The sequence below is a fragment of the Micropterus salmoides genome, unplaced genomic scaffold (assembly GCF_014851395.1).
Source record: "Micropterus salmoides isolate LMB-PRFRI ecotype aquatic unplaced genomic scaffold, ASM1485139v1 Ms_hic_scaffold_2273, whole genome shotgun sequence".
In the NCBI taxonomy this organism is placed as follows: domain Eukaryota; kingdom Metazoa; phylum Chordata; class Actinopteri; order Centrarchiformes; family Centrarchidae; genus Micropterus; species Micropterus salmoides.
The window spans coordinates 1-22,415 of record NW_024041455.1 but is presented as its reverse complement, the minus strand read 5'-3'; the positions used below and the strand labels follow the sequence as shown (position 1 = coordinate 22,415).

Here is a 22,415-nt window from a genome sequence, read left to right as displayed (position 1 = left end):
ACTAGCAACACAAACACACAGGAGATACACTCATGGACACCTCATGCAGTGACGCACACAGGTCCACATGCACGTGTGCACAGATGGATCCATGCGCTGATGTACGCAGGCCTTCACACATGCTGACAGCCAAAAACATACACACACATCAACACACCTCCAGTTGACTCAACAACATTCACAGCCAAGGACGCTTTGACTCAGGTCACTGCATTACGCATAAATGTAGGACAGTGCTGAAATGATAGTACAGAGGAGAAAGAGCCGGTGGATTATAAACACAGAAAGTCTGCCTGAGATGGCACTAACAAAAACAATATTATCATGCAGTGCAGTGCAGCTGGTTTGGTTTACTGAGTGCAAACAAAGCTCATTATCCCTCTCTGTGAAGTTTTGCACATATACATCAACATGAAAGCTTATCATTTCATGAGTGTTTAAAGGATACACATAATTACCCTGAGATGAGAGTATTTATCATTTTGTGATTACTGAAGCCAAATGCTAAATGGCTAGTCTCTTCAAAAGAACAGTTGTTTTATTTGCCATTACGCTTCATTATGGTTAGTTACTCATGTCCCTGTTTGTAGGGAAAAGTTTAGCAACTTGTGGGTATTTTCTCCTGTGGAAAAGCTGCCTCGTCGTGTCTCCCCCCCACCCCCGCTGATGAAACATCAAAGCACGGCCACACTGAAACTTCAAGCCATTTTGACATTGCCCTCCTACCTCCAGATCCAGTAATTACAGCTCATACAAGACATCAACATTATTACTCGTCAAACCACATAATAATAATACCACAAAACACTTCAAAGAGACAACTTACATTTCAAGGGGAAAATAAAAACTCATGGATTATGCATTAGGACTGATCCACCCTTCCAAAGCAGCTGGGGCTCAGTTCATGTTATCTGGAGTGAGACCCAAACTTGATAATCAACATTATTATTGGTGTCATTAAAATTATTATTATTATTATTTTACATGTTTGTTAAAACCAGTGGTTTGGGGTATATTTTTACCAGCCTGTATATTGCATTTGCAATGTGGTGCTATTTCACATGTAACAATGAGATTATGCAGTAGCAGAGTGTGAGTTTGGTTGTGAGGTTAAATTGAAACGCCTTGATAGATAAGACAGTCACACCGCGCTAGATTTTTTTATATGTTTCAATACTGCCCTCTTGTGTCTCATATTTACTATGTAATATCTGTTCTTTCTTTTTTCCTCCTTTCTAATATTTTCTTCTCCCACTTAGATCAAAATATAGAAGCTCATGAACATAAAGAATAAGTTATTTACTAGTTTAAGAAAAGATAAAGATAAAAGAAGATAAACTTTATCGATCCCACACAAGGAAATTACATCATAGCAGCAGAAGTACAACAACAGATGAATAGTATAAATGAGTGACTTCAAAAAGGGATTAGCTACACAATGAGCATCTGCAATACAAAAAATGAAGCATGCACTTGAGGAAATACAGCTACTGCACTTGTAATAAACAAAGCGTGTAGAGTGTGTGTAAAATAATTTCTTGTTACAACTGTCAATGGAAAGCAGTTATCTGTATCTCTGTTTTAATGTAAAAAGTAGCCTATTGGAGGTAAAGGCTAAGACATCAAGTGCATCAACATAAACCTCAACAGCAACCCTTACATGGACTGTGTTCTATACTCCTCTAATTTTACTGTTACTGTTTTTTAAAGTGCTGATATGCCCATTTTCCCCAACAATCTTGTAGGTTTTGAGGGATGCTGCCAAATATATCTTGGACAATAAATCCGGCAGATTCTTAGCCAGCCAATTGAAATTGAATAAAGAAAAAATAACTATTTCTTCCTTAAAGGACTCAGCTGGGAATCTGACTTATAACCCAGAAGAAATCAACAATGCATTCAGAGATTATTATAAAAACTTATATACATCACAAATTGATCCATCTAGTTCTAACATTGATGCATTTCTGAACAATATAGATTTGCCAAGGTTAGATGATGAACAGATCAGGGCTCTGGATTCACCTGTTTCAATGGCTGAACTCCAGGAAGCTCTCTTACATATGCCGAATAATAAAGCCCCTGGGCCAGATGGTTTTCCCGCTGAACTCTATAAGGAATTCTGGGAAATACTTGCGCCCACATTCTATAGGATGGTTATGCAAATTAGGGGTACTTGCATGTTGCCTCCTACAATGAACTCTGCTAATATCAGCTTGCTCCTTAAACCAGACAAAGACCCCACGCTCCCGTCCAGTTATCGCCCAATATCACTTATTAACACAGATCTTAAAATCATCTGCAAAACCCTAGCAAGAAGGCTAGAGAAGGTCACTCCTGGTATAATACACTCTGACCAAACAGGATTTATTAAGGGCAGGCACTCCACCAACAATACACGCAGGCTACTTAACGTAATAGGCTATGCCACTATTAATAACATAACAGTTGTTTCTTTAGATGCAGAGAAAGCATTTAACAGAGTAAATTGGAAATTTCTATTCGCTACTTTATATAAATTTGGATTTGGAAACTCTTTCATAGATTGGATTAAAATCTTATACAGTTCCCCAAGAGCTTCTGTCAAAACAAATGATCATACTTCTCCATGCTTTAGTCTCCAGAGGGGTACCAGGCAGGGTTGCCCACTCTCTCCCTTGCTATTTGCTATTTTTATAGAACCGCTAGCAGCTGCTATCAGACAAATAATAATATTAAAGGAATTCAAAAAGAAAATATACACCACAAGATAAGCCTTTATGCAGATGATGCATTACTTTTCCTCCTGAACTCACAAACTTCTCTTTCTGAGACAATCACACTTATAGATAAATTCTCATCCATCTCAGACTACTCCATTAACTGGAGTAATTCCATAGTTTTACCTGTAAAGTGTGATTTCCAGAGTATATCTACCACACCGCTAAAGTCTGGGAATATTAAATATCTGGGTGTCAATACTTCCTCCAGGCTGTCAGAACTGACATGGCTAAACTACACGCATTTACTTAAATCAATAGAGGATGACCTTGTACGGTGGACATCATTACCTATATCACTCATGGGAAGAGTCTCCACCATAAAAATGATGGTCCTACCTAAAATCAATTTTATCATTACTTCCTGTCCAATAGACTACAATATATCTCAAAATGGATCAATTAGAGCCCCTGGACCACTCATGGATGGACATAGAACAAACATTCTGTAAGGAAATTAAAATTTCCGATATGCCATTCATCAGTTCCAGTATCAAACGTCATACCTGCTTTAAAAGCATTAACATAAGCACTTCCTTGGGAGCTTGGTGGGAACTTCTCAAAATATCTGGGTCTTCACCTATCCCATGCAGATTTACCCCAATCTGGAATAATCCTGACATCCTGCAAAATAAGAAAACACTAAATTCCCCACTGTGGTATGACAAAGGGATAAGACATCTAGACCATGTAATGCAAGGCAGTAACTTTATTCCATTCCAGGATCTAGTGGCACAATATGGAATTAGCCATAATAGATTTCTGGAATTTCAACAGTTTAAATCCATAATTCAGGCTAGATTTAAGGATAAAATAATGGACTTAGATTTACCTCCAATGATAACAGACTTTCTTAAACTCTCACCTCCAAAACTGTTATCAAAAGTATACATGTTACTGTTAAAAACAGATAGTTCAATCTCTCTCCCATTCTTAAAGTGGGAGACAGATCTATCCATTAGTCCAGACCAAAACTTTTGGATGCAGATATGTTTAAATACCTTTAGAATGACTACAAATCCCAATCTACAACTTATACAGTATAAAACTCTCCATAGAACACACTATACTGGACAAAGGATGCTCAGAATGGGTCTTATGCAGTCAAACATCTGCCGGAACTGCTCAGGTAACATATCTGATAGTTACATGCATGCTATGTGGCAATGTACACCTGTTCAAAAGTTCTGGCAGAAGATATGTGAAGACCTATCGATATGGCTAAGTTACCCTGTCCCAGTTTCCCCATCACTCTGCGTGCTGGGGGACCTAAGTGACATTAATATAGAGGTTGACACATCATACATGCTTCTCACTGCCTTATGCATTGCCAAGAAAACTATCCTCATGAACTGGAAGGCCAAAAAGAATATAATTATCACCCAATATCGGAATCACCTAATAGATCACATTAGCATGGAGAAAATGTCTGCTGTAAAAAATGGCGGGGGGGGATGCTTGTGGTGGGTTTTGGTCCGGTGGTGAACGTGCAGTGTGGGTCACGGTGTAGCCGTGGGTGGGGTCTGTGGTCTCTCTGGCTGCGGGGGGTATGGGGGCGGTTTGCGCCTGCTGGCATCTCTCCTGTGCAGCGCATTAGTTGGCTGTTGTGTGCCGCTAGTTAGATTGGTAGCGGGATAGTGTTGGTTGGCTCACCTGTAGGTCGTTATTGGCTTGCGTGCTTGTCGGGGGTTGGGGGCATCAGGTGCGGGCCTGGACTGGGCTGGTGTGCGGCTCTGTCCTGTGTGCATGCTATGCATCCTGATAATTGCATTTCGGTTCTCTGAGGGGTCTGGCGACTGGTTGTTGGAGGGGTGGGGGACCGGGAAGAAGGGGTTGACGGGGTGGGTTGGGGGTGCGGGCTGGTCCTTTTTGAGCTGATTGGGGGGTGTCTCCTCTGGATTTTAGTGCCCGGACTGGATGCTTGGTGGTTGTGCGGGGATCCTGTGTGTGGAGGGATTGTGCTTTGGGGTGTGTCGATTCGCAGTCGCGTCGCGGCCCTCTGGATTGTGGTCGTGTTGAGTCCTAGGGGCTGGGTGCATCTGCTAACTCCCTAGGGCTGAGGGGCTGTTGCTGCTGTCGTGGGGTGATTGCTGTCTCTTTTCATTGGGGACGGTGGGGGTTTGTGTGTGGGCTGCTTCGCTGCTAGGGAGGGAAGGGCGCGGGGGTGGGGGTCTTCTGGCCTGACCTGGCCTGAGTGGCTGTTGGGCCGTTCTGTCCTTGGGTGGGGTCCTTGATGCTCCGGACCTGCTCCCTTGTAGGGGGGGGGGGGGGGGGTTGTGCTAGCTCCGATGGCCTGGTGGTGGTCGGAGTGCTCCTGATTGTGGGGGAGCGGTGAGGTGGGGGGGGTGGCAGTGGGGCCGCCGGAGGGGCCCTGGCGAGGACGGGGGATTGTTGGACTTTGGGTTGGGGCTGCACTGACCTGCCTCGGGGGTGTGTGGGGGTCTGGGGCTCGGGGGTTTGGAGCCTCTGGGTCTGGGGCGGGTCTGCGCGCTGGGGGGGCTGGGGATGGGCGGGGTTGTCGCTGACTCTGGGGTGCTGCCGGTGCTAGAGGGGCTCTTGCTATAAGCCCTGGGCTGGAGGGACCTGGCGTCCTCCTGCTTAAGGGGGTGGGGGACGGGGCTGAATGAATGATGGGGCCAGTCAGGAATCTGGTCTTCTAGCCTCCCTATGACCTCCTTCACCTTTCCCCCTTTGGTCATGTCTCACAATATACACCCTTAGGACCCTGGGGGGCAGGCAGCCTGCAGGGCGTTTGGGGGGTGGGGCTGCTTTATTGCGGCCTCGCACTTCTTCCTCCCTCACTGTCTGCCCCTCAATTTTAATTACACATTAGACACAGAGGGCTTGGGGGGTGGGAGGGGCACGATGGGAGGCTCCACTACCTGACAGTTTTGGGGTGCCTGTGTCACAACTACCCTCCAATTTTAGTTGCACCTTAGTTACCACACACCTTATCTTTACTCCACCATACAACACTTCACAATCCATGACATGCATCCAACACAAAACAATACATTTACAGAGGCAGGCAGAGGGGTGAAGGAGTGGGGGAGATTCTCATTGGCCTCGTTCCCTACCCCTGGAGCCCCGGGCGTCGGGGTGCTGTGGGGTTGGTGACGGCCTTGCCTGATCTGGGGTGGGCTGGGGGGGGGGTCAGGGCTCCCCTGGCGTGGGGGCCCGCCCTTGACCTAGGGTTCTGGGGACTCAGGCTTGTGGCCTTTGCTCATTTCTGGGCGGGTGGTGTGTCCCTGGGCCTGGGGGCCCGTTGTCTCCTCTCCTCGCCTGGGCCCTCTTCGGTAGAGGTGAGGCTCCCGCTGCTTCCCCCTGCCAGCTCTCTCACAGTGGGGGCATTCGGGAGTCTCTGGGGCGCATGGCCGGTGTTGTCGGGGTAGATTTTGGTGCTCCTCCTTGGGGGTGCTTGACTGGGGGGGCTGGGCCCCTGTCTGGGGATGAGATCGGCCTCGGGGGTTGCTGTCACTGCCTTCACTGTAGGGAGGGATGCCTCTGGCTGGGCTGGGGGACCGTTGGCCTGGTTCTCCCGTGTTATCGCTCCCTGGCAGCAGGGAGCTTCCCGGCACGGCTTTCTGCTGTTCTTCCTTTGGGCGGGGTACAGCTTCCCCCGGGACATGCGGTCCTTTGCGCTTTGGGGGGTCGCAGGGTACCCTGGCTTCTGGGGGTGGGGGTCTCTGCGCGGGTTGATCCGATTGCGGTTTGGTGGGCTGCGGTGGGATTGTGGGGCGATTGTTGATGCATCTTGATGCATTATGCTTTTTCCCTGGGCAGGGTCTCTGAATGGCTGCTGGGCGTTTAGTTTGTGCATTGGAGTCCGGTGGAGGCATTTCCTCGTTGGCTTGGAGGGACCTGTTTGCGTCCCTGTTTTGCTTCGTTGGCCTCGGATCCATGCTTCCCCATTTCTCTGTCGGCCAGTTGTTGGACCCCTCTGGATACTGAAGTATATAGTTAGTTTTCGGGATGTGCAGTGTGGGTGCGGGGCAGGGCTGTGCTCCGGTTTGTTCTGGGTTTGTGCATGGAGTTCTCGGCCCTTGACGGGTGGGTGGGTTGTTGGTGGCATGCAGCTGAGCTAGTTGATTTTGCCTCGTTGCTGGTTTGGCTGGTGTTGCACGGCGGCCGGGGGGCGTGCTGGGCATGGGGGATGTCGGCTGGCGCCGGCGGCCTTAGTTTTTTTTCGGCGGTTGGGGGGACGGCGGACTTTTATTGGCGGGTGCACGGTGACCTGTGCGGCGCGTTTGCTGCTGGGCTGGGACTTGCTGCTGGTGTTTCTCTCCGCTGGCTTTCGCTGTCGTGTTGTTCCGTTTGCTCTCTCTCGTTTGCCCAACCTCGCACACGGGATTCGCGGGGGGCTGCTGGGCATTGGGTGTCGCCGTGCTCACGCAGTGTGCGCGTTGGGCTCGTCACTTGTGCATTGGTGTTGATGATTGCGTGGCATTTGGGCATTTTGGTTGTTCGCAGTGCGGCGGTGGGGTGCTAGGTGGGGGGGGGGGCACTGGTCTATGTTGTGTGCGCGCCACGGTCGGTCCGGGCGCTGCTCTTCCGCGGGTTACGCTTTTTGCGTTCCGTCGGCATTACGTTGTCAACTGGCATTTGGGTCTGGGTCTTCTGCGTTTGCATCGCGGTGCATCTGGGAGTCTTTGTTTTTTTTTGATTGATTTATTCTTTTTCTTTCTCCCACCCCTATTGGCTACTGGGGTTCTTGCCTGCCTGTTGCTGGGGTAGGTGTGGCACAGTCGTGGCGCCCCATTCTCACTAACAACTACATTCTTTAACAGGCTTATGCGCACACACATGTACACACACACATACAGACACATTCACCCACACGCACACAGGCACAATCAGTCTCACACATAGACACAAACCAATTTAGGTTGTCCCTGGTAGAATTATTCCTGATGCTTTTCTTTCAGTTACTTATTTAAATTAATTATTATTCCAGCTCTCGTGGCTGTGCTGTGTTGCTTATTTAGTGTGTGTGACTGTTTCTTGTTTTCATTTTTCTCTTAGTTGTCTTACTGTGTCAGCTGTTCATTGCTGCTGTTCGGCTGGTTGTCCTTTACTATTATTATTTTTATTTTATTGTTTGTTTTTGTTTGTGTTTGTTTGTTGTGTTTTTCTCCTCCTCCCCCCTCTCTGTTCAATTGCTTTCTGCAATTGGTGTTTCCCACAGCTTTTCCCTGTTGTCCCCACTTTCCATCCCTCTTTCCCCCTTCTCTTACAGGTGTTGTCCTTTCTCTGTGCTGTCTGTTTGTGCCCCCCCATCCCCGTGTCTCTGCCCCCCGGTCCGGCCCGGTGACAAATCAATACATAATTAAATAAATAATAAAACAGACAAAGGAGTATTTTAATACTCTCTTGTTAAAGTAAAATCTGTCTGGCACAATATGGTATCCAGGTCATTATACTCTATACCAGGCTGCTGGGCAGGACAGGTTAAAAAAAAAAAAAAATATATATATATATATATCTTGGACAAAGCACAGAGACAATCAGATATTTTAAGGGCCTCTTCTAATTTCCACCTCCATGCCTCTACCACTGAAATAGCAGCTAAGGCTGAAAGTACATGATGCCCACTATAACTCTTTCTACAAGATAATACTTTTAGTCAATAATTCAGAATCAGCTGTATGTTTAGACTATGTTATGTCACATATGTCTTTTAACACAGTGTTCTTTAACACAGACCTATATTGTATCATAGTGGTTTCCTGTTTCAAAAGGGAGAGTGTAGAACAGAGTGTCTTTTTTGGGTGCCTGCACTAAAAAGAAACTGTTGCTGGCAAGTACACACTGTTACACAAACTCAATATCACACTGAACAGCAATATCCTTTATATTACAGTACACTGTGGACTAGAGCTTTTCTATGATAGAATTCTCTTTTATTTTCTCTGTGAATGTTGTTCAAAGTCAAACCAACAGGTAGAAAACTGATGGTAAAACTAGACTGGGTGACATTATTAAACCAGGATGATGTGTTTGTGTTTAGATGTGTGTAGACGTGGGCACAAGCCTGTGTGAAGAATCTTATGTCAATTCTTTAATGGACACTCATTTAATCGGCAGCGATACAGTGGTTATGCATTTGTGTGCCATTTGTGTAACATCTAGCACAGTTATGCTATGAAGCTACATCTTTAATAATGCTGTGACCCACTTCCTGGCTGGGAAGTCAACAGTTTCATCATCACCACCATCCAACTGCCATGACAATAAATGTCACCAACCTTCTCTAATGTTACTGACATGTCAGCCATTTTAATTATTCATGCAGAGTGTCTGTCCCATTTTATCTCCAAATGCTTTAATTGACTTTGAAGCCTCCAACCCCCATCTTCTTTCACTTCCCCATTCAACAATGTTTTGCCCATTAGAGTGGAGCTTGAGCAGACTGTGTGGAAGTACATCGCAAGCAGAAATTAAGAAGTGAGGTGCTGGCTAAATATTATGTAGCATCTGTATAAGATTATATATTTTGCTGTTTGTACTTTGTGTTTATTAAAACAACATTATGTAAGATTTAGTGGTATTTTTTAGTGGCAATTTGGCACCCCTACAGTTTCAGAGTGTAATTCACGGCTGTCGTAAATAAGGACAGGTATACACATCTGCCATGATATCCATACAGAGAATACCAAGCTAGCTTCTTCTTATAGCTAGCATGCTGATGAGTCTTGTTGGTGTGTGATGTGACGGCGTAAAGCATAACACCGTTCTTGAAATAGTTTCCCTGCCCAATGATTTCAGTGCTATATGGTGCAATACCAGGCGTTCAGAGATGTCATGCTCCCTTTTACAAGTCACTGTACTATTAAAAATTTTAAGATAATACTACTACATAATGTTGCTTTAAATGTCATATTGCATTGAAGCAGTCTCATCAAGCTTGCAAGACATCGAGCAGCATTTCAGTCAACCTAATAACAACCATTCAAGTTATTTTTAGTCTGAAATTGTAATAATGTGAAATATTTATAACTGCTAATTTCTAGGATAAAAAAGGGAAATATGTACAGGATATAGAGGAAAAATGTCACATAATAACGGCAGGAATGCTGGCCCAGTTCAACCATTTGCATAGGTCAAAGTAAACTGGAATGCTGTGTATTGAGCAAGAGTGACAGTGACACCCTGTGGTTATTTAGGCTTAGTGCTGTGACTATAAACAACTCCATCCCCCAGCTCAGACAAGAATAAGGCATATAACATACATTTTGATTAAATTTACATCTTATGACCACCACTAGAAAGTTCAGCCCTGGTTCAGAAATGATCAATCTTTCTTCACACTCAACAAAAAACTAAGGAAGCATGACTGACTCAGGAACATATCACATTAATTAGACACTTCATATATGATATGTGATGGCCCTCTGACTCTGCCACAGCCTGTGGGTTTGGGTCATGCTCATACTGTTGCTTGTGTTTTGTGTCTCCCTTCAGTTCCTGGTATAGGCGGAGCTTGTATTGGTGCAACTGGGTGCACCTGACCAGTCCATCCAGAATGCATTTAGGATTAGCCGCTTCCTATCTCTCACTCCATTGTGGGCTCTCCCCCTTGCACCACATGGTTTCTTTTGTTTGGTTTGGTTAATTTCCTTCCTTTTGTCATGGCCTATGAGCCAAACCTGGGGCCGTGTTCACTATAAGCAGTACAAACAGAACAAGTACTCAGATCCTTTATGTAGCCTTACCAAAGGCAGAAAAAGCATGGTCTAAAAATACATTAGGCCTACAAGTAAAGCTCCTGAATTCAAAATGTTACTTAAGTAATAGAACAGAAGTATTGTCAGTAAAGTGAACGCTATTATGCAGAATGGCTCCTTTCACAGTGTTATAATTTTTATGGAATATTAGAATATTGCACCAACAAATATGTAAGAGAATTTGAATGTTGTGGTCCATCAATATAGAGCTACTTTTAGTATACTTTGAATACTACCGGGCAGATTAGTAATATAGCACTGCATCATATCATATACATGTAGGCTATCATGTGTTTTTATCTCCACCAGGGAGGGGATCATGAATCGCCTGAGTACTTCTATCCGCAGCTCATCTTGTATATTACTGGACACATCAGTCTAATATTTTTGTGCACATTTATGTTTGGTATGTGTGTTTATTTTGTGTTTGAAGTGATTCACAATTTTTGATTAACCTATTTTATTGACTGAGCCCTTTATAAACCTTGGACTTTCATCTTTTTAGCAGTATTCGCTATTTTACGTCTTTCTACGTTACTTACAACATAACAAAAGGCATTTCTGGCAATTGGCTAGGCTAAAAACACCTAGTCTGTTACAGGTCACATTTTGGGCTTTGTAGTGGCTCAACAACTGACATCCATAAAACGTTTGGTCTCATCTTAAACTGGAGCATCTCCAGTTACTAACATACCAGATATGTCGCAGTTAGCCACAATACAAGATTAATAAATCCCTGTTTTTGTTATCTTCGACAGCATCTTGGGAGTGGGAGATATGGAGGGTTGTGAGTTGTGTTTATCCTTTTTTCATTTCCGCTCTGCCTTTCTACATTGTCTCTTTAAGCTTCTTGAATTTTTCATTCACCCACGGCAGAGAAGTTTTCAGCTTTTTATATCTGACTGGAGTTACAGAATCTAAAATGTACGCCACAGCTGTTAAAAAACAGTGACTGCTTCTTTACGGACAGATCATGTTGTTCACTGGTACTAAAAAATGTGTTTTAGGCAGTAAAAGTTTGACAGAAGCGAGGAACAGGGAGTGAATTTAGAGTGCGGGAGCAAATCACTGTGGTGGGTTTGGGGTCAGGAGAGAGGAGTGGAACCTGGAAGAAGACATTAGAGATGGCAAAATCAATCAAGTTCACATCATCCAGAAAGAATAAGAACTCTATTGTAACATAATGACTAACAAAAATTCCTGAATAAAACCTGAAGTTTAGGGGGTTGGTATATTAAAACATATAAAGTGGCCCATTTAATCTTTAAACTCACAAAGGTGGAGAAGCAGCCAAGGGAGAAATGGGGAACAACTAAAATCATTGCTGTGCAATACTGCAAGCCACCGCCTTGGCTTGCCATTCTTGGCTGGTGGAAAAATAAGCAAACAGAAGTGAGTATCTCGAACAGCAGGGATGGAGATGGTTTTAACTGTGTTGAGACTGTGAGTAGGTTTTGCACACTGCCTTTCAGTGATCCTAACAGGAATGAATGAATTAGTGAGGACCCACACAGTCATGGACAAGGCCATGAAATACAGAGCCAGGATACTGGGAAAGGGTTTTGCTGAGGAAACCATCAATTAAGGCTAAAAGCAGTAAAGTTAATAAAATTACCAATTGTTTTGATCCTTTCCTGTTAGGATGCAACCTATCCTGTTTAAACAGCTCGCATTTTGTCCAGAAGAATCAAAATGACTAACATTAATAAATCCAAGTCCAAAATTTCCATAGGCTACTACTTGAGTAAATGTAGCTATTTGATTGCTTTCTACCACTGACTACACCGCCACAAGCTTTCTAAATATAGAATGATAAAAATAATAGCCTCTACACAAATGTAGCCTGCGTTACGTTACCTTTATGTTACTTTATCTGTAGGCAGGAGTGTGCTATGCTGATTTTAAAAAACTGCCCCCTTGCGCTGCTGTCAAAACGCAACTACAAGCACCATGATGCATTGCGGCGAAACAGTCGCTATCATGACACATCTTCAATATAAGGAAAAGCTTCCTCCTTGGAAGCGTTTTATTTGCTAATTGGGAAGAGGTTCTGTCCTTCTGATGGTTAGCATTTTGAGTAGTAATTAATTAGCTACTCGTCTTGCCAAGCAGTGATGTCAGCTACTAAATGTGTTTCAGAAGTCATCTGCAGCTAGGTTTCTAGCTCAGGAGCTCGCTAAAATAGAGTTGCATAAGCTAGTGCGCGCTAACGCTAGCTAACCAAGGAGAGCGAATCCGTGACATTAAACGCTGAGAGTTACATTCATGAAAGAGAGACGTTGGAAGGGATAACTGTCATCGTTGTGTCTCCAGGACGTGTTACCATCACAGGGTACGTAAGTAGCTGGTTACTTTCTCTAACACCGGATGGCTATTAGCTAAACTTGACAGCTACGTTAGCGTTATGATAGGAGGACTTTAAAACAGCTAGCTAATGTGTGAAATGTTTGCTTAGAGTCATTCAGAAACTTAACTAGTTAAACGTTTTATGTAACGTTAAAAGGGTAACACCGTGTTAGTCGGATGTGTGTCATTTGCTGTGTTTTAATGTGGTGGCGAGTGAAACATTATCACGTGAGTTGCCACAGCACAGGAAGCATAACTCACAATTTCTCTAGTCATAATCTAGCCAAACGTTACTGCAGCATTTTTTTTTTTATCAATGTTGTAGTCCAAACTTTCAAGGTATTATTTTATATTGTGACGTTAAAATGACAATACGCTGACGTATAACTGTCTGTAAAGCTTTAAGACACGTGATATGGATTTATTTTGTGCATCTTAGTTTTCTACATTGACCAAACCTGTGCATGCAGCAAAGTTTAGTGGAAAAAGACAAGTTGACACCGAATAAAGTGGATTAATCGGTCAAGAAGTGTTGTTATAAGGTGGAAGCATGTACGATGACCCACTTGGCTCGCTGACACCTGCTCTGCACCCTTTTTAACAATGGCCTGTTTACATCTATTGGGTTTGCACTGTTACAAGCATAATTAGGTGAAATACTTTACACACCAAGGTATTTCTTGAAAGTCAGCACTCATATTATCTGTTGTTACACACCCAATAACTCGTTCTACCTGTAGTTTTTCAGTACATCTGTAGAAATGGTCATACATTTGAATGCCTTATAGTTTTAAACGCTTACAGAATCAATCTAAAGCAGGGGTTTACAAAGTCTGAGACTGTGGGCCTCCCCTGGACAAAGCTTGGGAAAAGGGCACCCCCCCCATCTTTAGTTTACTTAGCAAGTTTCGCTCAATTCCTGGATGCCTATGGGATCATGATTATATTATTTTATCCCATAGACACTCAACATTTGAGCCAAAATAGCCTAATATTGCTGTTTGACATAACTTCTGACTACACCAAATAGTTTTAAAAAAAGGTCTGGCCTGAGGCATTTATTAGTTTCTGACTCTGATGGGAGGGGAAACAGTTCCCAAAAACTACTGTATCTCTGAACTCTCACACATAGGCTATTCTATGTGATCTCCTTTTGATAATGAAGTAATGTAATATTATTTCACTTCCATTCACTGAGCCTCCACTGAAACTGTTTGGAGCCCCCCTAGGGAGGCACGCCTCACACTTTGAAAACCCCTGATCTAAAGCACTATCTAACGACTTAACTAGGCAAGATTTCTATATGTGTTCTCTTGCAAAGAGTCATGCAGTTGCCTTTTTATTAAATGTGCAGTTACGCACAGATATGCATTCATGACAATAACTTCACATTTCTACGGGGGCAGTGCACAGACGCTGATGCCACACTGCTAGAAATTCTTGCCCCCCAAAGAGATGAGACACTTGACTCACTGGACTCAATCACCTTGCTTGTTCCAGTTCCTATGCATGGTAATTAGTTTGTCATTAATCAAGCTGACTGCATTTATTTTTCAGTGCAAGAACGGTATTGATAACCTCCTAAAATGTCTGTCACAATACATTACATGGATTTCAAGATAGGCAAACAGGATTGAATGAGCTTTGACACAATATGCTTTTCTTCAGCTTTGTGTGCCAAATAGGTGTAGTGCTTATTTGTAGTGGGTCCTTTCACAATACAACCAGAATGTTTTTGTGCCCTATTTTAAGACTAATATCATGCAGTTTTGGAATGGTGCAGTTTGAAGAGCACTTGATGCCCTCTATACACACTATGGTTCAACAGAATCAATTCGCAGACCATCTATTTCCTCCTTGATAATATTACAAGTGCTGAGTGTTAAGTCAGTTTATTGTCAATGTCTGTTAGTCAGAAATATGCTCTTGGCTTGATGCTTCCTGAACCAAAACATTCTCTGTTTACATCTGTTTTTATCTCTTCCTCTCTCTTCCAAACAGCAAGTCTGTAGAGACACATGATTTCCCGTGAATCTTACCTGGAGTGGGAGGGTGTTGTGAGAAAGGAAAGAGAAGGAAGGAAAGCAAGGGGACTATAAACTAGAGTCATGAATCTCCATCAGGTCCTCACAGGGGCTGTCAACCCTGGAGACAATTGTTTCTGTAGGGAGCGTCAACAATGTGCCATTCACGGTAAGATATTTCAAGCTTTGAAATATTTCCTTCCCAGCCATTGAGGAGGTTAAATTCTTAGGCAGTGTCCAAACTGATCTATCAGAACAGAATTTTGTTCATTTTATGAAAGCAGAGCAAAAGTAACGTATGGAAAAAGCACTGAGGCCAAGATTGCTTTGCTTACCCCATAGACCTCGAACTAAGTCAAAGTGACCCTGTTGCTAGTTTTGTCAGGTATTTTTAAGCCTCCGATGTTTGAAGTACTGGTCTTCTGTCTATCAAGGAACAAATCAAGTTAAGCAAAGGTGCAACGAAGAATCCACGAATGACAAATTTAGCACAGCCAATATGCTTTATGTCTTAAAAATACTTTTACTGCTTAAAACTGTCAAGTTTTCTTTTTACATGGGATGTTTTCTGTTAAAAACAAAAAACAAGATCTCATTACACTTTACTGACTAAATTACTAAGAATTTTCTAAATGTTAATCAAGGGCAGTACATTATATCACACTGGATGCATCGATATGACTAATAACATTAATAATATAGTAATGTAATGGCCCAAAATGTTTCTGCATTACAGGTAAGTGATGCAATTTACGTTGAACTCATTTGAATAGGGTCAAAAAACTAAACTTGGTCACCAAAGATTTGGTCATCCTCCACTCAATTTTTTTTTCTCTGGGAAGTTTAAATTATTAAATTAGTTAAGATTCAATTTTAAATGAAAGTACCAACAGTCAGACACAAGTTGCCACAGGTTTTGCCAGCCCTCAGGGCATGGGCTACCTGTGCTAAAATATATACTCCATGATATAAAAAGGAACTTTAGAGGAAGGCATTTGCCAAACTACTACTACTACTACTTAATTGTCTTTGTCCCCTGTGGGATATGAGTCCACAATGAACTCCCTCCATCAATCTATTAGGGATGTGTTCGCTTGGACAAATGCTTAATTACATCAATGACACTTGCATTTGAATGTAGCTTATGTCTTTGTGTTATGTTAACTCCAGTATAAGTTAGAACAGGCTTAATAGTGCAAAAGCACTTCCCTTTATTGCAGGAAGCCCTTGTTTACGTTTGAAGAGTGTGCCGCATGTCTGAAATACAAAGGCAGTACCCCTGACTGCTTTTGCACTCTGTGATCTCAAAGCCAACTCTATGAGATGCTACTCCCATGCTATTTAGAGAATGGATCAATAGGAGAACTATTTCTGTCCTTCTGGTCCTCTTGTGAAGGAGACAGAGTCACAGTGAATCATGGCTCATGTGAGATCTACTTCTGAATACTAATCTTATGTGCTTGTATGCCAGAGTTTGTTGTGTGGCATGTTTGCTGCAGTGACACTGGTTCCAGGCCAAGTGCAGTTCAAGTGACCCTTCATGCAATTCTCACTGGGTGTCATCGTCATCTCTCTCCACTTCTTGCTGTCTCCTTGTCTCTTAATAGGCCTATGCATCAGGGTGTGACGTGGTGATTTTGGGCAGTGACTTTGAGCGACTGCAGATCATCCCAGGGGCCAAACATGGCAACATCCAGGTTGGCTGTGTCGACTGCTCACTGCAGGGTAGACAGGTAAGAGTAACAGACTGGTGCTCTGTCATGTTGGGTCCTCAGGCAAACTGGGATGCTCCTGACATACCATATCATTTCTGTTACAGCACAAACATTGTATTTTAAATGAATGCTTAATTTTTAAACATTAACTGAATGTGTATATATATTGTGCCGGTAATCATTGGAAAGCATCAATTTTCAAATGAGAAAATGGGCATTTTGTTCATCTTTTTTTTAAGTGGAGGTCAATGTTGTATTGTACATCAATGGAAGATAAAAGATTTGCTACATAAACTGCTGCCACCATATAAACAATGCAGGATGTGTTTAATACAATAATGCACCATATTAGATCAAACTGCAACAATAGGGAATCAGTCAAAAAGAAAAAGTGAAGGCATAAAAATGTGTTTATGTAATTGATGGAATGCATTTTTGATCAAGTGTGGTAGGCAAGCTCAGTTCAGAGTTGTTGATTACGCAATGGATCCTATCCAAATTTTGCTAAAATGTCCAGGACTCTGCTCTCTTCGGATTTTGTTATAGATTAACTGTGTTGCAAGGCCCATTAGTGGCAAGCTCCGTTGTCCGCTTAATAAGTGTTGAGAGCTTATGTTTTCAGTAAGTACATTTGTTGGCAACATCAAAGGCTGTTTCAATGAACTTGAGCTTCCTGTCATTAACTCCAAGTGAGAGAAAAATCAGCCAGTAAAGAAAGTAGTGGTTTTAAGTGTTGGTGCAAACAAAAGGTCTGCTGTGATGTGTTTGTAATTTGTGTCTGGGACAGATCTGCAAGAATATATTAATGTTATGTAGTCTTTCTGATGTTTCTTATTGAACCCTGTTCCAAACTAAAATCCTGCACTGCAAAGCTGCAAAATGTTGCCACAGTATTCATTGCTCCTCTTACTTACTGAGTAACAACGCTGCAATCAAACAAAAGGGACTATTCCAGGATTACTACAACATCATAAGCTTGACAAATTACTTCATAAAGATAATAAGGCAGAAGTCATCATTGCCAGGCCGTCACTGTTATCTAGGTTTATTTTTAATTGGGGATGGTGTTGCCCTTATTAAACCAGCAGACAGGCCTGATTTAATTCAAATGAGGGGGGAAAAATGCACACCCAATCCTTTACCACTCCCCTCATGTGATGTTTAATCCAATTCACTTCGGCCACAAGTAGCCTCACATGCCTCCAGCATGGTCTAGCATCTGTTTAAGCATGCTCAGTAGTTGTGCTTTCCACCTCCACCCCATTGCCCCTCCCTATGCTGAGATGTTTGCAGTGCTGTTTGTTGACACAGCATTGCTGAGCACTTCAAATGCATTTTATAAGCATTAATGACCCACTGAAATGAAACATGTTTTCCAAACTCATTATGTTGAAGGTGTCCATAAGTTAAATAATACCACATTATTCTGAAACATCACTTAACTTAGTGCAGATAACATTAGTGTTCATCCAGGTTGCACTGAAGAACTTGCTGAATAACTACGATAACTTTCATCAAGAGCCATTTATTTGAAGCACAAAACAAGCAAAAACAGTCACAATGTTTGAACTCTCTGTTAGACTGCCTCACAATTTGAAGGCATATTTGTTGACGTCAGCAGTGGCATTGTGTCAACTTTTGCTAAAACAGCAGGTTGTTCCTCGTTAAGTTAAAATGGTTTAAAAGGAACTTAAAGATGTCCGTTGTAAAATACTTGCAGCATAATACGATCTCAAATCAGCCAGAAGGATAGCCATCATTATAACCACAGGAAACTTAATGTTTTATATGTTTGACAAATTTATTCCCTTGACTAGAGCTACAGTATATTTTTAGTTATTTTACAGCATAGATGTGAATCATTTTACGCTCCATTGGAATTTGGTGGAACATGAATTGTGTTCTAAAGAAGGATTTTTTTCCTTTGTGTCATCGTGCCGTGTGCCTTTGTCTTGTCTAGAAAGATTTTATGAGACTTGCACATGTGACGCCTTGTGTGTGAGTGCCTATGTAAAATAATATGTGCACATCAGTGCACGGGCCAGTAAAGCTAATTTGAATTGAATTGACTCACTCCTTTTATGGTATTTATTCTCTGACAGTCGGCTATTATTTACCCCATTAGAGACACAGCATGTATTATCCAAGGCCCGGACATTGTTACGCTTGGAATTTGCGGTCACCATAGAAATCTCACCTATTCAGTCTGTTCAACATTGTCACTGTGGCTCCCACGGAAAGCTCTTGAGCATGTAGCCCTAACCAATGCTTGAATAAGATGTGTGCGTATGGTAGACAAGACATGGTTGATTCAACACAGGTTCAAGGAATTCTGGGTTTGTTGTCCAGAGACTATACTCATTCACTGTTCAGACATGTCTAGGTTTATAATAAGCTATAGATGTTTTTGTTTTCTCCCAATTAGGATCTTGAAGAAGTATCTACATTTACTTTACTGTCATTTAACATACAGTTGATACTTTTGCAATAGAATGCTCTTCATTGTGTGTTTCAAATGTTGTAAGTTTAATGGTAATTTACAACAATAATTTTTCTTTTTTTTGTATATTTAAAAATGGAATTGGAATATAATATGTGGAATAATATATATGATTCTTGCAAATATGTTTTCAGTGATAACTTTTCATTCTGTATCAGAAAACATGTCTTAATGTTTAACATTCCCTTTTTCTGCTCACAGATTGCAGCTTCCTATGGAAGCACTGTGTGTGTTTTTGAGCCTGTTCAGGACCCAGATCAAAAAGACACATCGCTGACTGTGAGTAGCACACATTATCTTCCAGTCACAGTCTGGTCGTGCATGTATTCAGAGATCGAGACTTTTCTCTTTCAAGCGAGTTGATATTTGAAATAGAGCAGAACATTGTTCCTCCAAACACACATTCACATTCTACTGAAGTATTGTGCAAAGTCTTGCAATCATGTTTACTGTTTATTCCTGTAATGTATTCAGTGCAGAAATCCTAGGTTTGCTATGTCAGTGTTGAACAGCCTTCTGTTGTTACAGAAGTCAAAGGTTAGTCATAAGGAATGGAAAATTTTACGCATTTTAAACACAACGCAGTGCCTCTTTCATTGCAGAAGTTTCCCACTACTACAGCTGCTGTCTATGTGGCCTGATCACATGTGGCTCACATGAAAGCAGCTTCACTGTTGGTTCTTGTTATGTAGTTGAAACTACTTATATAAGGGACAAAATGAAATGCTTTTTTAGAGCCTGTCATATTTGAATCTTTATTTATTAATTTTTTAATGTTGTCTTTATTTTTTTTTGTACAGACGGTGAACTGCCAATGGCAGAAGACTGGTCAGTTTGTATTAAAGTCCATTGTACGGAACCTGGCCTGGCATCCTACAGGTACTTTGATACATGTATTTCTTTTATTTTAAACAAATCATATGATACGTTAAAGATGTGAGTATCTGTCCTGAAAGAGTGAATGTGTTTTTGTGTATATAGGCAGTTCTCTCTTAACTGGCTCTAGTAGCCTCCAGTTGTGGTCTTATATTGATGGAGTGAAAGATGAAGCTGAAGATGTGTTAAAGCAAACAGACATTACCATAAGAGACTCTCTATCTTGCTGGAGGTGCATCTGGCAGAGCAAGTAAGAACTGTTGTTTATTGTGCAGTTAAGATGGTAATTTTATAGCTTTCTTTTTTGAAAGGAATGTTGTTTTTCCATAAATTTACTCACCCTGGATAACTTGTTACATTATCAATACTATTTGGGGTTCGTTATGACCAGCAATATATATGTTTTTAATGTGTTTTGATATTTCAATACTTAAACTTATCTTATTCAGTCTTAAACTGGAGCTGTCACTTACTATATATTTTATATCTGAAAATGCAGACATGTGTATTGAGTATAAAAAGTACTGTAATTTAACTTTTTTTTTTTTTTTCTTCTGAAGGACGGCCTCTCCAGTCAGTTTAATAAAGTTCTCCCTGATGGGGAATTCTTTGCTACTGCTGGACAGGTGAGAGGTTTTTACCAGGCTTTGCTAAACCTGTATGGATTGTGATGTAAACTAGTTTGTGCAAGTCATGTTTGTATTGTTTATTTACACTGACAAAGCCACACACTGTAAACTCAGCTGTAACTTAAGGTACTGCTTTACCTTAGGCCTACAACCTGCTTGTTATGGGACATCCTCCAGCATAGCATCAATTATATCCCTGTTTGTCCCTCCTCTTCAGGATGACTGCCTAGTAAAGGTCTGGTACAGTACCAGTAAGTGGAAGTCAGGTGTTTCCAGACTCTTCACACCTCCAGAACCCAGTGTCAGTGTCCAGGGACAGCTGGCCTTTTCCTTTATCTACCTGGCCCATCCCCGCTCTGTTACCGCTTCTCTTGGAGGAAGACCAGCAAATACATGCCACGGTATGGACACTGTCAAGGCAGAATTTCACAGTCCCCTTTCTGTAGCCATGATTCACTTTGACCTAAGCTGACACAACTTTAACAATTGCACAATAACGGCTAAATCAACACAAATTTTGCATAACCTGTTTCTTAGGCCTGTTTTTACTGGGTAATGGTGTCATTACTCCTTTTGTTAGCCTACACTTTTTGACCTGTTCTTTAACTTAACTGTTTACGTGTTTCTCATTTGACCTGCTGTTGAATAGTACTATTGGCATTAGATGATAGAAGTTCAGTGCCCTCCACTGGACTTCAACCTAAACTCTTTCCCCCCTCTCTCCTAACAGAGGTGCGGTGTGTAATGTTCTGCTCACCTGCTGTAAGGACAGCGTATGCCGGCTTTGGGCGGAGACGCTGTTGCCGGGTGACAGCCTCCTGTCCGGTTACTCCACCTCTGGCCAACACAGTGACACACTTGGATGTCCTGGCCCTTCTAGCAAAAACTCCTGCAATGGGAAGATGCAAGGAAGAACTGCCCAGGAAGTAAGCTACTCTAATGTAATTTTTGCTAAAGAGAGAGGGGGCAAAATATCAGAAATACTTCTCACTATAACAGTATAATTCAACAGCACTATAACTGTAGCGTCCAAAATGACCATAATATTGAATCAACCTTGCTAAAACCATTTCAAAATAATATAAACATGATCACTTTCATCAAGCATAAATAGAATAGAATTAATTGCAGGACCATTGTATAAGACTGCATTAGTTTTAGATACGTGCACCTTACAAACTTGCAACTGAGTGTATATCTAACTAAATAGTAGTAACAAGATTCATTTATCCAAGAAGAGCAGGAATTCAGTAACTAAACCCAAATCACATCATAAAATGGAACTTAAAAATATATACTATTTCAATGTCAGTGCCATAATTTTTGTTGTTCACAAATTGAGATAATTGGAAGACCTCATCTAAAGCACTACATCAGAAAATTTAAATGTTTCCAAAAGCTAAACCACTTAGGTCATTATTTTTAAAGCTTTATCACAGTGAGAATATTTATATTTTGGTTTCAAAATGCTGAAAGAATCACCATAATTTTATTAATAGTGGGAAAATAAATGGCACAAATGCTAATTTGCCCCATTTGGAAGTAGAAGCCACTACCAACCCACTATATTTGCACCACTGCTAATGTAGGACATTAGGGCGCTGCAGAGATGAGGGAACAGCAGCGAAAGATGGTTAGAAAGAAGAAAACAGAAGCTTAGTGAAGTTTAAAGGAAAATGAATTGGCTATCCAACATGAACATGGTTGAATCTTTGTAGGTCTTAAGTCCAGCATCAGTGAAGAATATTGGCCTCCTTTCTGTAATCACCTAGCTAGCTCACATTTGTTGGTGGTGTCTTCTGCTTTAAGTGACCTTCGCTGTTGCTGACAGCCTTACCAGGC

General features: G+C 41.9%; 1 pseudogene; it reads left to right on the top strand.

Annotated features, from left to right (window-relative positions):
• The first annotated feature begins 12,450 nt into the window (after window positions 1-12,450).
• Window positions 12,451-20,932, top strand: LOC119917846 (annotated as a pseudogene).
• Window positions 20,933-22,415: the final 1,483 nt, after the last annotated feature.